Here is a 25,999-nt window from a genome sequence, read left to right on the forward strand (position 1 = left end):
AAAACAAGACCAAAACGACAAAAATCCAACATACACAAGTCAAGTTATGATTTTTTTAAAGGTTTAAAATAAAAAGAGTCTTTAGGTAGTTGTAACAACACACTAGCGCTGCTAGCGTGTAAATGTACCTGGTTTGCGTCAAAAATAACCCCGCACGGGCGGTGTGCGTCGAAAATAACCCTGCACGGTTATATGCGTCGAAAACAACTCGGCACGGCGATGCGCGTCGAAAAAGCCAGCCACGCGACGGTCCGAAAGTCCCGCGGCGCAGGTTGCGATCTCTCAGCCTTCGTCAGCGATGCTGCGCGTCGTTTCTCCTGCTCCGGGCGTCGATTCTCCGGTCGCGTTTCCTGCGGCGTCGTTTCTCAGCTGCGGAGCCGGCGTCGCGTCGTTTTCTCAGCCGCGCTCGGATTCGCGTCGATCTTTTCTCCGCACGGCGCTCGGTGCGTGTATTTTTGTCCTTAGGCTGCCAGCCTCTCCTTTCAGGGTCCCAGGAACTGGAAGGGCACCACAGAGCAGAGTAGGGGTCTCTCCAGAGACTCCAGGTGCTGGCCGGAAGAAGTCTTTGCTATCCCTGAGACTTCAACAACAGGAGGCAAGCTCTACATCAAGCCCTTGGAGATTTCTTCTTCAAGATGGAAGGCACACAAAGTCCAGTCTTTGCCCTCTTACTCTGGCAGAAGCAGCACTGCAGGAAAGCTCCACAAAGCACAGTCACAGGCAGGGCAGCCCTTCCTCCTCAGCTAACAGCTCTTCTCCAGGCAGAGGTTCCTCTTGGTTCCAGAAGTGTTTCTAAAGTTTGTAAGTTTGGGTGCCCTTCTTATACCCATTTTAGTCTTTGAAGTCACCTTTCTTCAAAGGGGACTCACACCTTCTTGTGAAATCCTGCCTTGCCCAGGCAAGGCCTCAGACACACACCAGGGGGTTGGAGACAGCATTGTCAGAGGCAGGCACAGTCCTTTCAGATGAGAGTGACCACTCCACCCCTCCCTCCTAGCAGAGATGGCTAATCAGGAAATGCAGATTACACCCCAGCTCCCTTTGTGTCACTGTCTGGTGCGAGGTGAAAAACAACCCAACTGTCAAACTGATCCAGACAGGGAATCCACAAACAAGGCAGAGTCACAGAATGGTTTAAGCAAGAAAATGCTCACTTTCTAAAAGTGGCATTTCCAAACTCACAATCTTAAAATCAACTTTACTAAAAGATGTATTTTTAAATTGTGAGTTCAGGGATCCCAAACTCCACATGTCCATCTACTCTCTAGGGGAATCTACACTTTAATCATATTTAAAGGTAGCCCCCATATTATCCTATGAGAGAGACAGACCTTGCAACAGTGAAAACGAAATTGGTAGTATTTCACTGTTAGGACATATAAACCACATTACTATATGTCCTACCTTATCCATACACTGCACCCTGCCCTTGGGGCTACCTAGGGCCTACCTTAGGGGTGCCTTACATGTAAGGAAAGGGAAGGTTTAGACCTGGCAAGTGGGTACACTTGCCAAGTCGAATTTACAGTGTAAAATTACACATACAGACACTGCAGTGGCAGGTCTGAGACATGATTACAGAGCTACTTATGTGGGTGGCACAACCAGTGCTGCAGGCCCACTAGTAGCATTTGATTTACAGGCCCTGGCACCTCTAGTGCACATTACTAGGGACTTACTAGTAATTCAAATATGCCAATCATGGATGAACCACTTACATACAATTTAAACAGGAGCACTTGCACTTTAGCACTGGTTAGCAGTGGTAAAGTGCCCAGAGTAACAAAAACAGCAAAATCAGAGTCCAGCACACATCAACAACCTGGGGAACAGAGGCAAAAAGTTAAGGGAGACCACGCCAAGGATGAAAAGTCTAACACGTGTCCCCCCCAGCTAAAAGTGGGGAGCAACTACCCAACCTCATGGGAGTTCTCATCACTAAGGCGGAAGAACCTGGACAGACCATCAGCATTGGCATGCTCTGTACCGGGTCGATGTTCCACCGTAAAGTCCATCCCCTGTAGGGAAATGGACCACCTCAACAGTTTTGGGTTCTCACCCCTCATCTGCATTAACCATCTGAGGGGTCTGTGGTCGGTCTGAACTCGGAAGTGAGTCCCAAACAAGTAGGGTCTTAGCTTCTTCAGTGCCCAGACCACAGCAAACGCTTCACGTTCTATGGCACTCCACCTACGTTCCCTGGGTAGTAACCTCCTGCTAATGAAGGCTACGGGTTGATCTAGGCCCTCTTCATTCAGCTGTGAGAGTACTGCTCCAATACCATGCTCTGAGGCGTCTGTCTGTACAACAAACTCCGTGGAGTAGTCAGGTGCCTTCAGCACAGGTGCTGTGCACATGGCAGCCTTCAGGGCATCAAAAGCGTTCTGGCAAGCCTCTGTCCAGATCACTTTCTTGGGTTGCTTCTTAGAAGTCAACTCAGTTAAGGGGGTAACAATGGTACCATATCCCTTAACGAACCTCCGATAGTATCCTGTGAGACCTAAAAAGGCTCTCACTTCAGTCTGGGTCTTGGGAGGCTCCCAAGCCAGAATCGTGTCAATCTTAGGCTGTAGGGGTGCCACCTGGCCACTCCCCACCTGGTGTCCTAAGTACACAACAGAACCCTGCCCTATTTGGCACTTGCTCGCCTTAATAGTGAGGCCTGCCTTCTGCAGGGCCTCTAACACTCTCCAGAGGTGTTGCAGGTGTTCCTCCCATGTGGAACTAAACACAGCAATGTCATCCAGGTAGGCGGCACTGAACTCATCCAGTCCTGCCAACACCTGGTTGACCAACCTCTGAAAGGTGGCAGGGGCATTCTTCATCCCAAAGGGCATCACATTGAAGTGGAAGTGCCCATCGGGGGTAGAGAATGCTGACCTCTCCTTTGCCCCTTCAGTTAAGGCAATCTGCCAGTACCCAGATGTTAAATCGAACGTACTGAGGTACTTGGCAGCTCCTAACCGATCAATGAGCTCATCAGCTCGGGGGATGGGGTGTGCGTCAGTCTTGCTGACTGCATTGAGACCCCGGTAGTCCACACAGAACCTAAGTTCTGGAGTGGCACCAGGGGCAGCAGCCTTTGGAACCAAGACCACTGGGCTGGCCCAAGGACTGCTGGAGTGCTCAATAACCCTGAGGGCTAACATTTTGGAGACTTCCTCCTTAATGCAAGCCCTCACCCTGTCAGTCACCCTGTAAACCTTATGTTTAACAGGTGTACTGTCCCCAGTGTCCACATCATGTGTGCACAGGTGTGTGACTCCTGGGATCAGGGAAAACAGCGAGGCGAACTGTCCCAGCACGTGGCGACAGTCCCTCTGCTGTTCCTTAGTCAGGGAGGGGGAGAGGATCACTCCCTCCACAGACCCATCTTTCTCTCCTGCAGACAGGAGGTCAGGAAGAGGTTCACTCTCTTCCTCCACCCCGTCATCTGTCGCTAGGAGCATGGATAGCTCAGTTCGCTCAAAGTGTGGTTTGAGGCGGTTGACATGTAGGACCCTCAAGGGGTTCCTGGGGGATTGCAAGTCTACCAGATAGGTGACCTCGCTCTTTCTTTCCACCACCTCAAAAGGCCCAGTCCACTTATCTTGGAGAGCCCTAGGCTCCACGGGTGCCATGACCCACACTTTTTGTCCAGGCTGAAACTCAACCAGAGTGGCATTCTGGTCGTACCACCGTTTCATATCCTCCTGGCTTGCTTCCAGGTTCTCCTGAGCGAGACTCCTGAAGCGGGCAGTCTGGTTTCTTAGTGCCAGCATGTAGCTAAATACATCCTGGGGTGGTTTACTAGGAGCTTTCTCCAAAGCCTCCTTCACCAGACTGAGCGGTCCCCTCACAGGGTGGCCATAGATGAGCTCAAAGGGGCTAAAGCCAAGTCCCTTTTGAGGCACCTCCCTGTAAGCGAACAGAAGGCATGGCAAGAGGACGTCCCACTTACGCCTCAAGGGCTCTGACAGGCCCTGAATCATGCCTTTCAAGGTGCGGTTGAATCTCTCAACCAGACCATTACTTTGGGGGTGGTAAGGGGTGGTGAACTTGTAGGTTACCCCACACACCTTCCACAGAGACTTCATAAGTGGATATGAAGTTTGTACCTCTATCAGATACGACCTCCTTGGGGAACCCCATGCGGGTAAAAACCCCCATCAAGGCACGTCCCACCACGGGGGCAGTGACCGTCCTTAGAGGAATAGCTTCTGGGTACCGTGTGGCGTGGTCCACCAAGACCAGGATGAACCTGTTGCCCATGGCTGTCTTGGGATCCAGAGGCCCCACAATGTCAATTCCTACCCTTTCAAAGGGAGTACTGACTACCGGTAAAGGTTGGAGGGGAGCTTTGCATTTCCCCCCACTCTTGCCACTTGCCTGACAAGTCTGACAAGATCTACAATAAGCAGCCGACTGCTTGTTCATCAAGGGCCAGTAAAAGTGGGAGACAAGCCTCTTATAGGTCTTGTCCTGCCCTAGATGTCCTGCCAAAGGCACATCATGAGCCAAACCCAGTAGGAAGGTCCTGAAGTCCTGGGGTACCACCAGCATACGAGCTGACCCCGGCTCAGGAACCTTAGGCTCACTATACAGGAGGCCATCCTCCCAATAAATCAGGTGAGTACCTGGCGCCTTGCCAGCCGCCTGGGCTGCAACCTGCTGCCGCAGTCCCTCAAGAGTAGGGCACTCCTTCTGCGCTGTGCAGAATACTTCCCTGGTGGGTCCCCCTTCCTGCTGCCACTGCGACAGCTCAGGGACCTCCCCCAGTTCAGCCACCTGTTCCCCTGTAGGTTCCGGGGCATCACCCTCAGGCTCTGCCTCCTCCCGGACCGTGGGAACTTCTGGGGCGGGTTTCCCGCGCCTCCTGCCTTTCCTCTTCTTGGCGGTCCCCTGGGCCACTGTTTCAGGCTCCAGGGGCTCTTGACTACCCTGATTGGCTGCCATAGACCGGGTGGATACGCATACCCACCCAGGCAGACCCAACATCTCCAAGTGAGACCTGTGTTCCACCTCCTTCCAAGGGGAATCTTCCAGGTCGTTGCCTAGCAAACAATCAACAGGCATGGTTGGACTCACAGCTACTTTCCAGGAACCTGAGACCCCCCCCATTCAAAGGGAACCTGCGCCACTCTGCAGAGGCGCTCAGAATTGTCTACTGCAACTACTTGGTGAAGTACCCGGGGATCAATCTGCTCTTCAGACACCAGGTGACTCCTCACTGTAGTCACACTGGCTCCTGTGTCTCTTAGAGCCTCCACCCTCTGTCCATTGATGGTCACCCATTGCCTGTACTTCTTAGTGTTATCAGGCACTAGGTTTCTCTGGACCATCTCACTGTCCCCTAGTGAGACAAGGGTCATTTCTGCTGGTTCCCACCCACCTGAAACCAACTCCTCCCCAAGCGCTACACTGGCCAAACCCTGGGACGGTGCACCAGTGGGTGCCGGTGTACTTTTGGGGCATTTGGGGTCCCCCCTCACATGACCCACCTGGTCACATGAATAGCACTTACGTAGGGGACCACCTGCCATTGGCTTCCCTTTGGAGAACCATGGCTTCTTTTCACTGGGGGGTTGGGAATCCTTACCCTGGGAATCAGTTTGGGGCCCTTTAGAGAACTCATCCTGTTTGCCCTTACCCCCCCCTTTCTTCTGAGAGGGACCCTGCCCACCCTTGGCGTGGTCTCCCCCATACCTCTTTTGGACCCTGGTGCTCTCCCAGCGGTCCGCTTCCTGTGCAAGCTTCCTGGGGTCAGTCAGCTTGCTGTCAATGAGGTGCTGGCGCAGCTCTGGAAAACATAAACTGTACAAGTGCTCCCAAGCAATTAAATTGTAAAGCCCCTCATACGTGTTTACCTTACTGCCCTTCACCCAACCATCCAGTGACCTGCAACAAGAATCAACACATTCCAACCATGTTTGGGATTCCTTTCTCTTGTAGGATCTAAACTTCTCCTTGTATTGCTCAGGGGTGAGACCATACCTGGTAAGTAAGGCCTCCTTCATGGCAGGGTAGGTGAGACTCTGAGCATCCCCTAAGGCCGTCAGTGTGTCCCTCCCCTCTGCCTCAAAATGCTTCCACAGGGCTGCCCCCCAATGAGCTTCAGGGACCAGGTTCATGTGGAGAGCTGACTCATAACCCTTGAACCACAAGTAGATATCATCCTCCCTCTTATAATCCCTCACAAGGTCTTTTGGGATGTGTACCCTTCTCTCAGGCTGCACTGTAGAATTGCTGCCACCATCCCTACTGGACTGACTCCTCTGATCAATCTCTTTTAAACTGAGCTCATGAGCCATGTTTATCTTCCTTTCCTCAAGGGCCAGCTTTCTCTGTTCCACCTCTAGACTGAGCTTTTTCAGCTCCAACTGGTACTCCCTCTCTGCCTGTCTGTCCTGTAACTCTCCAGGTGTCAGACTCTTGGAGGACACACTGCTACCTGCCCTGGAGATTCTCCCCTGAGACATAGCAGGCCCACCCACTACATCAGTGTGAGTGACTTGCAACTCCTCTTCCCCCTCTGGCTCCTCATCTGTGTGCCCCTCAGCTGCTTTGGCTGTCACCCAGGCCCTCAGCGCCTTTTGCAGCTCATCCTTCTTGGATGAGCTCTTAATGGGACAGCCAACATTACTACAAAACTGCTTCAACTGAGCCACTTTGTAGCTCTCCAATTTCTCCAAGTCAAAAGCAGCTTCAGCTAGGGCATCTCCAGACTGAGACATGATGAGAGGTTAAAAAAATATGCACAGTTCCAAAAACAGAAAAGCAAGTTCTCAAATGAAGTTCCAGAAAAGTCAATCACGGGATCAGCGAAGAAAAAAAAAGAAACTGAATGCAGAGAAAAACAGTCCAAGTAAAAAACAAAAATCACAAGACTAGTAGTATGTGGTCACGTAGTGGTCTGAGATCAAAACAGTAGTGTACACTTAATTACTGTATGTCAAGTACAAATACAAGTCCAAATCCCGACCGCTGGTCACCAATGTTAGAAATGGGGTCTCTGGTTGACAGTCAGGTTACCCCCTGTTCAAGCAAGGACCCTCACTCTAGTTAGGTTAAAAGAGAATCACCCTCAGCTAACCCCTGCTTACCCCCTTGGTAGCTTGGCAGAGCAGTAGGCTTAACCTCAGAGTGCTGGGCGTAAAGTATTTGTACCAACACACACAGTAACTTAATGAAAACACTACAAAATGACACAACACCAGTTTAGAAAAATAGGAAATATTTATCTAGACAAAACAAGACCAAAACGACAAAAATCCAACATACACAAGTCAAGTTATGATTTTTTTAAAGGTTTAAAATAAAAAGAGTCTTTAGGTAGTTGTAACAACACACTAGCGCTGCTAGCGTGTAAATGTACCTGGTTTGCGTCAAAAATAACCCCGCACGGGCGGTGTGCGTCGAAAATAACCCTGCACGGTTATATGCGTCGAAAACAACTCGGCACGGCGATGCGCGTCGAAAAAGCCAGCCACGCGACGGTCCGAAAGTCCCGCGGCGCAGGTTGCGATCTCTCAGCCTTCGTCAGCGATGCTGCGCGTCGTTTCTCCTGCTCCGGGCGTCGATTCTCCGGTCGCGTTTCCTGCGGCGTCGTTTCTCAGCTGCGGAGCCGGCGTCGCGTCGTTTTCTCAGCCGCGATCGGATTCGCGTCGATCTTTTCTCCGCACGGCGCTCGGTGCGTGTATTTTTGTCCTTAGGCTGCCAGCCTCTCCTTTCAGGGTCCCAGGAACTGGAAGGGCACCACAGAGCAGAGTAGGGGTCTCTCCAGAGACTCCAGGTGCTGGCCGGAAGAAGTCTTTGCTATCCCTGAGACTTCAACAACAGGAGGCAAGCTCTACATCAAGCCCTTGGAGATTTCTTCTTCAAGATGGAAGGCACACAAAGTCCAGTCTTTGCCCTCTTACTCTGGCAGAAGCAGCACTGCAGGAAAGCTCCACAAAGCACAGTCACAGGCAGGGCAGCCCTTCCTCCTCAGCTAACAGCTCTTCTCCAGGCAGAGGTTCCTCTTGGTTCCAGAAGTGTTTCTAAAGTTTGTAAGTTTGGGTGCCCTTCTTATACCCATTTTAGTCTTTGAAGTCACCTTTCTTCAAAGGGGACTCACACCTTCTTGTGAAATCCTGCCTTGCCCAGGCAAGGCCTCAGACACACACCAGGGGGTTGGAGACAGCATTGTCAGAGGCAGGCACAGTCCTTTCAGATGAGAGTGACCACTCCACCCCTCCCTCCTAGCAGAGATGGCTAATCAGGAAATGCAGATTACACCCCAGCTCCCTTTGTGTCACTGTCTGGTGCGAGGTGAAAAACAACCCAACTGTCAAACTGACCCAGACAGGGAATCCACAAACAAGGCAGAGTCACAGAATGGTTTAAGCAAGAAAATGCTCACTTTCTAAAAGTGGCATTTCCAAACTCACAATCTTAAAATCAACTTTACTAAAAGATGTATTTTTAAATTGTGAGTTCAGGGATCCCAAACTCCACATGTCCATCTACTCTCTAGGGGAATCTACACTTTAATCATATTTAAAGGTAGCCCCCATATTATCCTATGAGAGAGACAGACCTTGCAACAGTGAAAACGAAATTGGTAGTATTTCACTGTTAGGACATATAAACCACATTACTATATGCCCTACCTTATCCATACACTGCACCCTGCCCTTGGGGCTACCTAGGGCCTACCTTAGGGGTGCCTTACATGTAAGGAAAGGGAAGGTTTAGACCTGGCAAGTGGGTACACTTGCCAAGTCGAATTTACAGTGTAAAATTACACATACAGACACTGCAGTGGCAGGTCTGAGACATGATTACAGAGCTACTTATGTGGGTGGCACAACCAGTGCTGCAGGCCCACTAGTAGCATTTGATTTACAGGCCCTGGCACCTCTAGTGCACATTACTAGGGACTTACTAGTAATTCAAATATGCCAATCATGGATGAACCACTTACATACAATTTAAACAGGAGCACTTGCACTTTAGCACTGGTTAGCAGTGGTAAAGTGCCCAGAGTAACAAAAACAGCAAAATCAGAGTCCAGCACACATCAACAACCTGGGGAACAGAGGCAAAAAGTTAAGGGAGACCACGCCAAGGATGAAAAGTCTAACAATGGGTATGTCACTTTAACGTCTGCTTTAGTGCAGGCATTAAAAATGACGCCAAAAATGGTGCAGTGAAATCTTGTAGATTTCACTTTGCCATTTTTGAGAGCCTCTTATTGCCGGAACTCATACCTTGCATACATTATGTCTGACGCAGGCATAATGTAGTGCAAGAGGTTGCAAAGTGGTTCAATGCATGCATTGCGCCACTTTGTAAATATGGCGCAGAGAAAATTGCCTACTGAAGCCACATTAGCGTAAAAAAAATGACGCTAGTGAGGTGCAAGGAAGCACTAGGGTATGTAAATCTGGCCCTTTGTTTTAAAAAGTCTATGAAAAGTCCACAAACAGTCTAAAGTCGGGTATCATGCTTGCCTTATTAAGATTGGAGGCACTCAGACATGTAGACTTCATCTACAAATGTAGTAAAACTTTCAAGATGCAAATTTGCTGTGGAAAATCATAGGTGTGCTCCGATCATCAGTCATCATGTAGAACTGCATACCAAATGCGAGAAATGGAATCCTTGATCAATCTTATAGGACATGTGGTTAAGACAGGAAAGGCATGTCTATTGTGAGGCCACACAGATCTGGGTTCCTCGTAGACAACATATTTCTAAAATCCTCAAATTAGTTTTCGAATTAACAATGCTGGGTGACAGGCAGTGATTTCGGTGGCACACCAAAGGATTTCATGGCACGAAATAAAGTGCTGTGCATCTCCAGCCCACATGCAAATTCACATTTTACCAAGCATTCATCATACTCTCCTCTTGCCAGCAATGCAAATTATTCAGTAATCCCTGCAAAGATAGATGCAGGTGACATTATCAGTAAATCCTGCCTAAAGCCATTTTATAATTCAAGAAAACAAAGAGCCTGAAAGAAGTAGACCTCAAACAGGATAGCATGTCAAACATTTGTATAAGGCATATATTATAAGTGGGACCTATTACTTCTTGCTAAATTTCCAAACAAAATACATGAACTATAATAATACATACCACAAAGATATCTTACTATGTCTAAGCAAAGTGAGCTCAGTTTTACAGCTCAAAAAGTAGGAAAGTATCATTATTACAGAAATAATAATCAACATTGATTTGAAAACAGATGAGGAGACAATTTAAGATGGTTCAAAAATAGAATTGCGCTACAAAGCTGGAAACTCGTATTTGGACAAATCACTGCTTTAACTAGAAATATAAAAGTGCAGATATTCGCTGTTTACAATACCTGTTTGCTTCTAGGAAGTGCTGGTACCTATTAAATGTATTGCAACAGTGCTGAAAAGTGAAGGTACTCTCCCTCTGAAATTGAGGAAGTGCAAGTACTGTGTATTGGATAGTACATGCCCATTTAAAGCACTGGGACACACTTTATATTAAAGTCCTCCAAAGTCCCGCTGGTAATCAAAGAGGCTTTAGACATTGAATTATTTTAAATAATTGTACTTTAATTGGAATACAGATACCTACATTAATCCCACTATCTAGTATGTGTCTTAACCAGGGTCAAAACATTGATCAGAATGCACACAGTTCTGTAGTGGAAACTGTAGTAATGGGACATGAACAAAGCATCAAGCAGACAACTGAATTCCAAACTAGAAATTGAAGTCTTATCTCCCTTGTCTTACTCTATGCGTATGTGTAACAATACAGTGAAACTGCAAGCTTTCTACATTTTTGGGATATTCATGATCATTCCCAATTTTTTAGACCTTGTACATGTCAAACGGTCATTATAGTCAATCTCTTCCTGAATATATATCAAAAGAAAACATAACTATTTCAGGAGCTTACAAAACTATCCCCGTGGATTGACTAGGCCCCTGTATTAAACAATCCGGTTGTTACAAGTAATTGAGCCCCTTCACTTTCAACCAGAGATGCAACATTAAGCATTTAGAAAGTCTTATTGGGTGGCGAAACTGCAAGGGCATGAGTATTACACGCAGGACACTGGTTCAAATCTTGGTCAAGTGACTACTACCTAAGTAAATACAATTACCACACTAAGTTGGATAACTGTAACATCTACACTCTAAGGACAGAGAGGCTACTTCTACTTAGTATGTGGTGTGCGTAGTCATCTCATCAATGTGTAGTTATCTCACAGTTACCTCATCAATAATTTTACTGCAAATGTTACAGTAACATTATCAACGGTGCTCTAAAAGATGCCATGAGTGCAATATTATCTGGGGTAATTAGCAGTGCATGGCGAGGACGCGAGTTATAGTTACCTTAGGGCATGAGTTATAGTTACTTGAAATAACTTTAACTATAATAACTGAATTTCTATGGTTTTGTATGTTTAAAATGTGAGCATAACTATAACGTCGCTGTAACCTTTGGTTTTTTAAGTGGATATCGATGTGTTTTTTAAATTTTACTCCTTACTATAATGTCCTGGTAACATTTGGTCTTTTCAGTGAATTTCTATTTTTTTACGTAAAGTAATGTTAATTACTATAAGTGAATCCAACCACATCCAATACCCACTATAAACTCTGCAAACACTTTACAACCCAAAAACCCATACCACCCTAAACCTTAAAAATACCTTAAACCCCAAAAGCCCGTACCCACCCTAAACCCTAAAAATTCCCTTGCCACCCAAAAACCATACCCACCATGAACCCTAAAAATATACTTGCTACCCAATAACCCGTACCCAGCCTAAACCCTAAAAAAACACTAACCATGCAAAAATATATACCCACCTTAAAACGTAAAAATGAGTTTTCCCATTTACAACAAAATTTGTTGTAATGGCATGCGTGGTAAAGGTATATTTGTTGTAAAGGCATGCGTGGTAATGGCATGCTCGGTAATGTTGCATGCCTGGTTAAGTCTCCGTGGTAATGGCATGCAGGGTTCAGCCTTTGTTGTAAAGGTTGTTTCCTCCACAGCACTAACCATAATTTCTAAAACAAAATAATCCCCTTCATTATGTTCCTTTGTAAATTAAATGTATTACGTTTTACCAGTTTGATTCAATCAAGATGGCTTCAGGTGTGCCACACATTTGTCATAAATAAAACTGTTAGCACTCTAGTTGTTCATTAGAACACCCTGAGAGGCTGCAGTATAGTATAAGCCAGGGGTCAATTTACAGACTGCTCCTGTTGGAAATACATGTTTTACTGAGAATGTCGGACTTCATTCTCATATGGCTGAGAAAGAGAGTGTGAATTTGCCAAAAATATGCTATCATTTTAGCTTCTAGAGCACCTTCGATCAGCTCTATGGGAAAATCATGAGAAAACTGTTGTCTCTCAAACTTGATTCATAAAATCCCAGCTGGATAAAATCAGCTATAGAAAATACTGACCTAACTATAACTATACAGTGGTGACTACCACTGTGTAATATTTTTACTGAAACAAAGAATCAAAGGTTAAAACGCTGTTATGCTTAGCTTGGTATAGAAAAGTTTAAACTATGAGAAGAAAAAAGGAGAAGAAATTAATTTAAAAAAAACACAGTTAAAATGTGGTTATGGTTACAAATTAAAATGAACAAATATACAGAAAATTCCCAAGTTATGTTCTCAGACCATAATCCATAACTCACACTTATGGGTTGCAAACATGCAATCCTTAACTCACACACAAAATGCAACCTTCATGAACTCTTCATTGATGTGGCAGGTGAAATTAGAAATGTTGAAAATAATATTACAGATGAGATTTCATAACATATTATCCTTAACATTGTGAAGGGGATGGCTATAAATGCAGTATTACTGATGGGTTTGAGAAAGTGTTGTTATTAAGTTACATTGCACTTTTATACTACAAATATGAGATCATAAACATTCCTTTTTGATCTGAGAATTTTGGTGTGGACAACTGTTGTGCTAGAAGAATTTTTTTTTTTTATCATGGGGGGGCTTCTTTGTGCCTCGGCCACAGCCATAAGCCAGCAGTCAGGGGATGCTCATCTTCTCCCTTATGGCTCCCTCAAATTTTTCTTTTAGGACATAATCACCAAGATCCCCAATCCTGTAATGGTGACCACAGCATTTTTTCAAAGTTTTTGCCAGCCAGTCATGGAGATTTGTGTCCAACTTTTGCTGACCCAAAATGGAGATAAAAAAAACACATACATTCAGATTTATTTTTTTAATTTGCGTCAGCGGATTGTTTGCAACTCTTTTTTTATGGACCATTAATGTATTAACAGTCCTGATTGACAGGTTGTCCAAATTTGAGCACTCCAAAAACACTTTTCTAACACCAATCTCTCAGAAACTATTGCACAGATTTAAACCTAACCAAACAACAGGCACGTCCTTGAGTAAACTTTTACATTAGTGCCAAGTTTGGTGTAATTCAGTGTAGCTGTTTTATGTAGCTGTGTCAACAGCTTCCTATGGTAAATAAAACTGAAAAGACACATTTTTCAAACCTACCCTGCCCCCAAATCAAACAAGCCTATTTTGGGGGACGATTTAGGCAAAATTGTCAAACTAGTTCAAAGTTATTAGAAAAATAAATAAAATTCCTCTTCAATGGAAAGTTTCAGTGAATCATAACTACAAAAGCACTAATGTTAACTCTGCAAAATATATTACATTTACAACTGCTGCTATTCAAAATTAATCCCATGTATTCAATATAAAACAACCAAATAAAGGCCCAGATTTAAGAATTTTCTTTTCTTGCACCTCCTAACGCTATCATGTGTGGCACAGTATTTAAGATACGGCGCACTATGGTGGTATTAGGAACAATAGCATCAACATTTTTTACGCCATTGTGGCGCTTTGCTCCACTAGAGTAAAAAATTCGGACGCTAGTGGAGAAAAGTGCAAGAAGGCCCATTGATTACAGTGGGTGTGTCCTTGTAATGCTTGTTTTCAGCAGGCATTACATTTTATACCATAAATGGCACAATGAAATCTTGTAGATTTCATTGTGCCATTTTTGCAGGCCTCCCTGCGCTGGAATGCCCCCTTTGCATACATTATGCATGGTGCATACATAATGTGGTGCAAAGGGTCGCAAAATGGCACAATGCATGCATTGTGCCACTTTGTAGATATGGCGCAGCATTTTTGGCAATCTAATGCCACATGAGCATCAGAAAAATGACGCTAATGTGGTGTTAGAAGGTTCAAGGCCATCCTTAAATTTGGGAAAAAATATCTACAATCAATTTTGATTCCAGCCAGCAGAATCTCAGAAAGATAATGGATGCATGGATGCCCTAAACGCTTCAGGACCATATAAAAGATGGAAATTCAATAAAAAAATGCTTTTCATGTAACAGGACATAGTTCAAGGATAGAGGTGGCTAAATATATGAAGAAGAAAGTCAAGACATCTCTTTCAAACCTGTATTCTCTAATCTGTTACACATTAAAGCAACTTGTATTTTAATAATAAAAAAATAGAGATTTTGTTTTCAACCTTGCAACCTGAATATATTTCATACTACACTGAGAGCACATTGATATCATGTTGATGCACAATAAACATAAGTGCCCATACAAAGATCTCTAAATGTAATTCCAAATCTAATACTACATTTTGTAGCACCAAAATTACAAAATAATATGATCATAATTCAAATTTACATATTGTAGCATGTTCTAGAAGAAAATAAAAATCTATGCTTGCAGGCTCAAACTTTTGATTTTTATAAAGTTACTCACGTCACAAAAATGTACAAATTAATCTATTAAACATTATTCTTAGGGACCTCTAACCTTACAATTTTGGACTTTCCACTGCTGGAAAATCTTACAATTTACTGATAGGGTTTTCGTACAAATACTTCTTGCCCTTTGTTCTTCCGCCTCTATTTGAATTTTGTGAAGGTGAGGGCATCCTCCTTCCCAGCACCCCAGAAAATATATGACTGTGAGGTCTTTTCAGAATCCATCTGCATTTTGCACTGAATTTCAGTACGGAAATTGAGTATAAAAACATTGGTAAGTTTTTTGAGTGGCTCTCGAGTTAATACTTTATGGTGTTTTACTACCCATGATGACCACTTTCCTGCCTCACTGATGGGAACACCCATGTTCCTACACTTCCCATTAACCTTTGCTTGTGTCAAATCTACCAATAGGGTAGATCTTTTACAGTCTTACCTGTCTACTTGTAGGCATAAACATTCAAAGATCTGAACAGAGTGACTCGGGATCTGCCATTAACACCTGAACATAGTACTTTTTTTTAAGACACCTCTTTTTAACCAATGTACATTAAAACTGATAGGAATTTATCCATTAAAGTTTTTAATTTAGAGTCTTGTCAACACATGAAACTCATAGCATTGCTATAATGGTAGTGGGGCAATTTATGATTCTTTTCTTGGAAGGCGTTCAAGAGAAAATTGGCAGCAACACAAAAACAAAACGGTCATTGAATAACAGACCTAAATGGAGGTCAGTCATAGGATGCTACTCACTAAATTTAGATCAGGGTGAATTCAGGCATACTTTCCAAGAGACATAAAAGCATAAAATGACATGTTGTCAATGGTCAGCGGTTTATTGAGTGAGTCACTCAGCCAATGGGCCAGAGTCAATCTAGGTATTTAATGGGATGTGTGCCTGTAATAATGCAAAATTATTTTATTATCCCTTTATTTTTCTGCTTTCAGCAGCAGTGCAAAGCTCCTCTTACTATTAGTGTAAAAAACATGGAGTACTGTGTTGGGTTGTTCTATCGAGTCTCGTGCTTGTTGTAGAATCTTAGGGGTACAATACGCAACGGAATGGAACGGACGGGAGGACGGTTGGGTGAATCGGATGGAGGTGGATACGGGAGTTGTGCTGTCCTGCTGTTAAGATGAACATAAACTTACCTGGTTAAACCAACCTTGTGTACAGTTAGCTGAAATATGCCTCTATCTGAGAGCTAAGGTATGCAAAAATGTTTTCAAATATATGTTTTGTGTGCGCTTGTGGGTATGAGTGTGTTTATGTTAGAGAGTAAGTGTAAATGTGTGTGTGTATGTAAGCAGGTGTGTGTGAGACAAAGTAAATGTCAAATTACGTGTGCCACTTGCGCTCAACCTAGCATTTTGGTGAACTTACAGCCCTGGTGGAGAGATCTATCCCTGGGTAGTTAATCATTAAGATAAGAAGCTGGAGAGAACATTAAGCTCCTTCACGGCTAATCTCAATGATGGCTGCCTGTAGCGCTTCGACTTCAACAACACCGAAGGCTGTTTCTTATTCCAAATGAAAAAGCATCCCACACTCGTTGCCAGCATTTTCGAATCATTTAAATTTGTTTAGAAAACACCGCTCAAAGACGAAAGACAAATATTATATTCGCTTTCCAAGGCCGCACTACACTCAGTGTTTGAATATTGACACCTATTTGCATTTCTGCACATTTTTCAAAGACTGCACGCAAACTGCGGTGTAACGAGTGTGCACTACTGCTAGCTAGAAAAATCGAGTCTCGTAATTCCGTTTGTAATAAAAAAAATACTGCTGGAATTGTTGTGCAATTGTTGGGCCTCAATCCCAGTGCACTGCACCAGTGCCATTGCACCAGCCACGAAGGAGTTGCCGTTGCTCAAACGTATCGGCATATTTCGCACTCCAGGAACCTATTAAAAGTGACTTTTATTGCTTATGAGTTTGGAATTCGTATAAAACGTTGCAATCCAGCATACACTTTTATGAAACTTTTTTGAAATTTTCATGCGAAATTAGACTTTTCTTTTTACAAATTTAACCATTAAATGGTCGCATTTATGCGCTTGTAGCTTATCGATGTTAAATCCCTAAAAAGATAAGATAGTGCATGCTTGCTGAGGTGGATTTGTTTTTCGAATTTTATAGGCCAATAACTTGGTACAAAAGGCCACTTTTGAGAAGTCTTTGATGCAGGAGAATGGACAGTGGTAGTGACTGTAGGAATTGACAAATTCTGGCCCATATTTAATTTTTTTTAGCGCCGCATTTGCGCCGCTTTTTAACGCAAACATGGCGTAAACGTACAAAATACAATTGTATTTTGTACGTTTGCGCAGCTTTTGTGGAAAAAAAATGACGCAAATGTATAAATATTGGCCTTTGTGCTTAAATGAATAAAAGGTTTAAAAGGCCGGTCACGGTTTGCACATGACCAGGGACGTAATGTAGGCCCCTTGAGGCCCCTTCAACGATGGGAGAAGGCTAGACCTTTAAAGGACCCCCAACCCTTCAGGGTTCTGTATTCAGCCCCAGTCCAATGAATATCTGTCAGATATGGGAGACTCAGTGGCCCTCATCAAATTCGGAAGGGGTGGGGCGTCATTGTGCATTAAGCCACTGCACACAGCATGTCATCCAGTCAATGAGTAGATCAGATAGACCAGTGGTTTCCAATCTTTTGAGTTCTGTGGACCCCCACTTTATCAGTACTGGAGCCCGGGGACCCCCACTGAATCATTATTGGAATCTGGGGTCCCACCCAGTCATTACTGAAAGCTGGGGACCAGGGTGGTCATTATGAGTTTGGTGGAGTTGGACCGTCCTGCCAGTGATGAAGGTCGACTGCCGACAGGGTGGTGGTCCGGACCGCAGTACTATGACTCAGGTGGGAAAGTGTGAACAAACCAGCCACTTCACAGCTGCTACTGCCAGAGTGCGAGAGCCGCCGTTGATGTTCAGGCCTGCGGAAAGGCCCTTCCTGCCCACCGTATTATGACACACCACACCGCCACAATTTCCGGGGTGGAACCACTGCCACACAAAGCCTGGCAGAAGTGAGCCGTACACAAGGAAACACTCACCGTAAGGGGCACAGACACTGCCGGTGCCGACATGGAGCATGAACTGGAAATCTTTCCACTGCTGATCCTTGCGACATTCCTCCAGGACTGTGACCGCTGACGAAGACGACAACAGTGAGTACTGCCGCCTAGCACACAAGGGAGGGAAGGGGACAATTACACACCCACATGCCACACGCATCCCACACACACCCCACCATGCCCATGCACACACACACACACACACAGCGACACCCTTACACACACGCACCCTCACCACCTACACCCCAATGCACACTCTCACCCCCCAAACTAGGTACACAATCTGTACTGGTAGAAACTTACCTGACATGCACAGAAAGAAAATACAAAGCACATACCTGTGTACACGACCCTCCCACATTAAAACACAGGACTACAGAAGAACATTGCAGCAACATACCTGTTGGCCAGATATATTAAACCAGAAACTGCAGGCTGAAAAATAAGTACAGACAAGGCCATGGGCCAGTCAGGGGTAGGGGGTCGCGGGGGTGAGGACTCAGGGTTGGTAAAGGGGTTCTTTGGCTTAGGTTTCAGAGTGGGTTCGGGTTTTGGGCTTGCCCTGGGAAGGGGTCGGAGTGGGCTTGGACCAGGTGGGTGTGAGTGGGATCAGGCCTCCTGCATGTTCTTTTCCTCCCTAGTGAAGGGGCACGGGATGGTGAAGGGAGGACTGGGGAGAATCCTGACTAGGGAGGAGTAGATTTAGTGAGGCCAAGGGAGCTTCTTAGGTGCAGATGGAGGGATGTTGCAGACAGGTTTGAGAGTGGAGGTTAAGGGAGTGGAAGTATGCGGTGTAGGAGTGCTGTGAGTGGAGGCAAGTGCATGCTTAGCCTGTTGATGTTTGGTGGATGGCTGTTGCATGGATGAGTGGGTGCATTTTGCGTGTGCTGGGAGCAGGGGCGGAAACAGTGGGAGAAGACAGGCAGCTGGTGTAGATGGATGTGCGTGTGTCTGCAGGTCTGGTGAGTGGGCAGCAAGTGTCTGTGAAAGTTGTTGTGGTGAGTGCGGGTGTGGTGTCTGTGGTGCATGAGTGGTTGTCAGTGTGAGAAAGTAGCCTCTTTCTAGCATTGTTACCCCCACTTTTGGACAGTTTGTGAGTGTGTGTCAGTGTGTTTTTACTTTGTCACTGGGATCCTGCTAGCCAGGACCCCAGTACTCATAGATAAAAACCTTTATGTCAGTGTGTTTTGCCTGTCTCACTGGGATCCTGCTAGCCAGGACCCCAGTGCTCATAGTTTATGGCCTAATGTGTATGTGTATGCCAGTTAGTGCCTAACTGTGTCACTGAGGCTATGCTAATCAGAACCTCAGTGCTTATGCTCTCTCTGCTTTTAAGTTTATCACTGTAGGCCAGTGTCTTCATTTGCCAATTTCAATTGGCATACTGGGCCCCCCTTATAAGTCCCTAGTATATGGTACCTAGGTACCCAGGGCATTGGGGTTCCAGGGGATCAATATGGGCTGCAGCATTTCTTTTGCCACCAATAGGGATCTCAGACAAACCCTTACACAGGACTGCCAGTGCAGCCTGTGTGAAATAGTGCACACACTATTTCACAGCCATTTTCACTGCACTTAAGTAACTTATAAGTCACCTATATGTCTAACCTTCACTTGCTGAAGGTTAGGTACAAAGTTACTAGGTGTGAGGGCACCCTTGCACTAGCAAAGGTGCCCCCACATAGTTCAGGGCCATTTCCCCAGACTTTGTGAGTGTGGGGACGCCATTACACGCGTGCACTACATATAGGTCAATATGTAGCTTTACAATGGTAACTCCGAAAATGGCCATGTAGCATGTCTAAGATCATGGAATTCGCCCCTTATTCCAAATCTGGTATCGGGGAGCCGATTCCATGCATCCTGGGGATCCACCATGGACCCCCAGTATTGCCAAACCAGCTTTCTGAGGCTTGCACTGCAGCTACAGCTGCTGCCACCTCACAGACAGAGTTCTGCCCTCCTGGGGTCTGGGCAGCCCAGTCCCAGGAAGGGAGAACAAAGCATTTCCTCTGAGAGTAGAGTGTTACACCCTTTCCCTTTGGAAATAGGTAATACAGGCTGGGGAGGTGTAGCCTCCCACAACCTCTGGAAATGCTTTGAAGGGCACAGATGGTGCCCTTTTTCCATAAACCAGTCTACACCAGTTCAGGAACCCCTTCTCCCCTGCTCTGGTGGGAAACTGGACAAAGGAAAGGGGAGTGACCACTCCCCTATCCATCACCACCCCAGGGGTGGTGCTCAGAGCTCCTCCAGTGTGTCCCAGACTTCAGTCATCTTGCTTTGCAAGGTGTGGGGGCACTCTGGAGAGCTCTGAGTGGCCAGTGCCAGCAGATGACGTCAGAGACCCCACCTGATAGGTCCATACCTGATAAGGTAGCCAATCCCCTTCTCAGGGCTATTTAGTGTCTCCCATGTGGGTTATATTCAGATTCTGTTTGCAGGTTTCCTTCAGGAATCCTCTGCAACAACTTCAGACTCTTCTGACCTCTGATCAACCGCAGCCTGCTCCAAGAAATCCTGTAACTGCAACAAAGTGTCCACAAGAGACACTTTTCTTCAGCAACCTCAGCTCCAAAGCAACAACTGCAACAGTTTCCACGGTGTGCACGCTATGGGGTCCCTGTCTTCATCCTGCACCAGAAGAATCGAAGAAACCTCCCATGGAGTGACAAAGTCACTCCCCTGCTCCAAGCAGGCACCTTCCAAGACGATGATCGATACCCTGGGACTCTTCTCACAATGGTGAGCATGCTCCTAAGGACACAGAGGGTGGACATCATCAACATAGACTGTCCTGAGGTCCCGCTGACGCAATTTGGAGGAGGTAAGCCCTTGCCTTCCCCGAGAACAACGGTGCCCCTGTGTACTGTGTCTTCTTCACCTCCTGAGGCCTCTGTGCACTCTTTGCAAAATTCCTTCATGCACAGCCTGGCCCAGGTCCCCAGAACTCCACCCTGTGACGCTCAACTCACTGAGTTGTTCTTCAGTGGCGTGGGACCTTCTTTTGTTGTGCTGCATCAATCGTGTTTTGCACCTCCTTTGAACCCGGATCCTGCGGCTTCTGGGGGTGATGGCTGGCATCCTGAGGGCTCTCTAAAGTGCTGAGAGCCCCCTCTTCCTCCTCACATAGAGTTGAGGCCCCCAGGTCCCTCCTGGGTCCATCCAGTGCCATTTTGACAACAAAAATCACTTTTGTTGTAGTCAAGGCTTGCTGGCGCCTTCCAACACGAAATCTCATCTGCAACAATGTTCATGCCATGGGACATCTTTTGCATCATACAGGAACCCACTGGCATCTTCCTAGGGCGCATTTCTGCAGTCTTCAACTAACAGGGGACTCTTCTTTTGCACCCTCTTCTGGGTTGGCCTGGAATTTCTTTTGACTTCTGGACTTGGTACCCTTCCTTTGCAGGTCTTCAGGTCCAATAATTCAGCAGTTGTTCTTTGCAGACTTGGTTGGCTGCTGCAAAATTCCAAAAATGAGGTGTAGTGTGTCCTAAGGAAACGTGTAGTACTTTACTCCTGCTTTTCTGGCCTCTGGGGTGGGGTAATTTACTTACCTTTACTGTATTCTTACTCTCCCAGCGATTCTGCACACATTACACTTGTCTAGGCAGGAATTTGTGATTCACATTCCACTTTTTTAGTATATGGGTTGTGTTGCCCCTAGACCTATTTTCTCCCATATCATTCTATAGGATTTCCTACTGTTTGTATTGTTCTATGACTATTTACTTGTCTAATTTTGGTGTCTAGTGTATATATTGTGTACAATACTTACCTCCAGGAGTATTGTCTTTAAGATATTTTTGGTACCTTGGTGTTACCACAAATACCTTTATTTTTTGTAACACTGAGTATTGTCTTTACTTGTGTATAAGTACTGTGTAACTATAAGTGGTATTGCATGAGCTTTGCATGTCTCCTAGTTCAGCCTGAGCTGCTCTGCTATAGCTACCTCTATCAGCCTAAGCTGCTAGAACACTCCTACATTTCACTTATAAGGGATAACTGGACCTGATGTAAGGTGTAAGTACCCAAGATACCCACTACAAACCAGGCCAGCCTACTACAGTCAGCAGTTGTGGTGACTATGAGAATGAGGGCAGGAGCAGTAACTGAGGGTGCAGACCATGGTGCGGTGACAGACAGGGAGGAGGGGGTGCGCAACACAGTGGAGGAAGTGGATGTTATTGTGTGTGCACTTGGATGTTGGGTGTGTGTCTGCTTGTGGTGGAACGAGTGGTGCCTGTGTCCCTCTTTGAGTTTCTTGTATGTTGTCTTGGATGCATGCTTGTCTGTATGTGTGCTTGGGATGGGTGAAGGGAGTGGGATGCTGGAAGGGCAGAGGAGGTAGGATGGAAAAACCAGGATTCGGGGGTTAGCTACTGGGAGGGCGGTACTGGTACGGGGTGGCGGAAGACGTTGTAGATCCAGTGGTCCCAGAAGGGTCCTCCATCACCAGGGAGCTGCCATTGGAGGAGCTGTCAGAGTCACTACCTGCAGTGGGAGTTGTCTCCCCCATGGTGCTCCCCTCACCCTCCATCCTAGTGGTCCCCTCTGTGTTGGTGGTCCCAGCCTCTTGGGTCCTGTGGGCAGCAGCATCCCCACTCGCAGGTGCCTCTGCTCCTTCGCCAGATGATGTTAATGCACAAAAGACACAAGAATACAGGTGGAGGGGGAGTTGGAAAAAAAGGAAGTAGGCTGTCAATACCTTATTGAAGGGCATGTTGGCACAAATGCACTCCCACCCATCCCAGACACTATCCCTCAACATCACCCAATACTTCAAGGTAGGTACCTCTGATTGGTCATCTAGCTCCCACACTACACTAACCTACCTGCACTTTACTGGCCAAATACATCACCATCCATTCCCTAAATTATCAAATAGGTTGAGTTGGCCAAACGGAGAGGGATGCTGTCCCACCACAATGTTTCCAATGTGTCCAGTCTCAGAGGACATACATCAGACCCTCTAGCCAACCCATGGGACATGGCAAAATACCCACCCCTTCAAAGCAGAAGTCACAATCCCACTGACGGAGAGGGGGACGCCTGCATGGACACACCTGTGTAGGACCCAGCCACTACTTGCCAACCACCCTTTTGCACCCAACTATACTTGACAAAAAACAATCTGAACAATGGTGGTACTTTGGCTGTTGTGCTGCCTTCAAGCGCCCATCCAACTCAGGATTGGCCACTGCCAGAATGCATGCCATTAGGGGGTTCAGGGTCCAATGGGCACCCCTTCCTCGTTGGAGGCCATCCCCAGCTGGACCTCTGCAGTCTTCCGTGCCCAGCGTCTCAGGAACTCCCACCGTTTCCTGCAGTGGATGCTCCGCTGGCTGTAGACCTCCAAGGTCCGCACTTCTTTGGCGATGGCTCTCCAGTATCCCTTCTTCTGATGGGCGCTAACCTGCATGTAACACACAGAGGAAAATGTAGCTGTGAGTGGAGGTGAACCATTAACACATGGGATACAACAGCACCTGCAAATTGACCATGCAAAATTACTGTCATCCATGAGCCAACACATATACGCCCTGGCACACTGCACCTATCCGTGCCCACATTCTTCAGTCACGTGCACAACCCTCCGATGCATTGACACTCATTCATAGGACGCATGAATACCACTCACCTGGTCCTCTGGTGCCCATACAGCTTTGCTTACAGGGGTAGGACCCCGTCCACCAGCTTCTCCAACTCCCCAGATGTGAAGGCTGGGGCCCGTTCCCCTGTAGCCGGCACCATTTCCAGGACCAGAGCCAAGACACAGCAGCACACTCAGTTGAGTAGGGGTCATCTTGAAGTGCAGGAGTCAAGTGGCATTGGCAACCCAAAATGGCAGTGTAGACCACAGTGGTGGGCACCGTCACCGCCAATGGTGATCTTGATTGGCCTCTGTTTCCCAAAGACAACAATGTTAACCAATGAGCAGTTGCACAGTGATGAACACCAGCGGTATGAGGTCACTTCCTACTCTCCACAACCTCTATGACTGGAGGCTGCCATTTTATGAACAAAACGTGTACCCAAAAAGGACAGGGGCAGTGTATATGGTGCCATTTCATCTACCATCAGGGAGCTAGAGGTGACATGACAGATGCCTATACCCATATCATGGTTGCAAGTATGCCTACACTGTTAAATGTCCCTTCCACAGCAATCATGACACCTAGCCCATTCTGGGTTTGATCCTGCTTCGGATTCGATACTGTGTAGTGTGTGTGGAATACACATGCAATGGATGTGAGAGGTGAATGGAGAGTAATTAGACCTATACAACATGTATCTACCTTTTGTTTCCCCATAGCTTCTGACCCATGTGGAGAGGGAGGGCTCCATCCGTCTTCAGACCCCTGGTTGATCTGGCTACCATGGAGGAGCGCCACATCATCATCAATTATTGCCCGAACCATTACACAATCCGTGAGTTGTGTGCCCAAGTGTCATTTCAGGTGACAGTGGGCATGGCAACCGGTGTTTTATAGCTAATGTTCAGCAACATCCTAACTAATTTCTTGCTTGGCTTCTTACAACACATGCAGAGTTACATCCAGTTTCCCCAAAGCCCTGATCTCACTACTGTGAAGTCAAAATATTATGCCATTGCCAACATACCACATGGGATTGGTGCCATAGATGGCACCCACATAACCCTAATTTCCCCCAGAGCCTATGAACAGGTGTACAGGAATCACAAAAACTACCACTCACTGAATGTGGAGTTGGTCTGTCTTGCAGATCAGTATATCTCACAGGTGGCTGCACGATTCCCTGGATCTGCCCATAATGCCTACATACTGAGGAACAGCAGTGTGCCACACATGATGACACAACTACAGGCGGAGAGAGCCTGGCTAATAGGTAGGTGTGTATGACACAGATTCCCAGTCATACATGACTGTCAGGTTGTTGGCATTTCAGTAAAATGTGTTCTGAACTAACTTTTAGCCCTCTTCCCAGGTGATTCAGGATATCCAAACATGCAGTGGCTCCTGACACCTGTGAGAAATCCAAGGACAGATGCAGAAAACTGGTACAATGATTACCATGGTTTCACAGGAAGGGTGATTGAGTGGACTATTGCGCTCCGGAAGGCAAGATTCCGCTGCCTACACATGTCCGGTGGATCACCGTGCTATGACCTTGACAAGGTGTGGCAGATTGTAGTGGCCTGCTGCATACTCCATAATTTGTCTATGAGGAAACATTTTCCACTACTGGAAGAGGAGGATGCTGCACTACCACCCTTGGTATCTCAGGGGATGGATGACAGTGATGGAGAAGATGAGGGGGATGAAGTTGGCTCCAGGACCCAGCTAAAACAGCTCTACGTCCAATGACTCTCAGGTACATGTTGCACTGTGATATATTAGCTAGACTGGGCTGGATGTCAGTGGCAGATGGTGACTGTACCTCCACAGTGCTGTGTGGAGAGGAGTATGTGTATGTGTGGAGGTTTGGGGAGCCACTTTTGGCCATCAGCTGAGTGTGGAACAGAGTTGTCACATCATCATTAACTGCATGACACTGTAATGGCTTTTTTCTCCACATACCACTGACAGGGCTGTTGTATGGAGCTCATCTGGATATTTTTCATGAATGTGACACTTGTGGTGGAGAAAGGGCTGACAGTTGTCCTGGCAGGTTGACATTTATAGACACTATAGTGGGTGATGTAATGTTCAGTTTTCATCTGCCACTCTACATTCATATCCATGAAAATTTGTATTTACATGTCTGTGTAGTGCATAGCCCACGTTAGTAATAGATGCTAACTTTAACCTAGTTTACTATGCTGAAATGGGGGGGGGGGTACGTTTGGAAGCAAATGTGGCTTCTGTTGTATTTGCACAGTGCAGTTAAAATTGTGTTACATTTCTCTTGCTGACAGTTTATGCTGTGGTGTCCTTCCCCTGACATATGGCAACATCATGGATGTTGAAGGAATGTATTTAACACTCCTGGAGTGTGCAGTGTCACGTATTTGCCATCCACCTCTCTGTACAATGTGTTCCTGCAAGATGTGTGTACTTAGGGTCATGTTTGATGATGTTGGATTCATTGAAATTTGATACATTGGTATGAAATAATAACTATTTTTTGGTTT

The 25,999-nt window shown here is 46.1% G+C and overlaps 1 protein-coding gene across 6 annotated transcripts in view; it reads right to left on the reverse strand.

Moving 5' to 3' along the window:
• CAMTA1 (calmodulin binding transcription activator 1) overlaps positions 1-25,999 on the reverse strand; it is a 2,488,613-nt gene that overhangs the window by 1,288,923 nt on the left and 1,173,691 nt on the right. The gene's annotated exons all lie outside the window — the stretch shown is intronic.

The sequence above is a fragment of the Pleurodeles waltl genome, chromosome 6 (genome assembly GCF_031143425.1).
Source record: "Pleurodeles waltl isolate 20211129_DDA chromosome 6, aPleWal1.hap1.20221129, whole genome shotgun sequence".
Lineage (NCBI taxonomy): Eukaryota > Metazoa > Chordata > Amphibia > Caudata > Salamandridae > Pleurodeles > Pleurodeles waltl.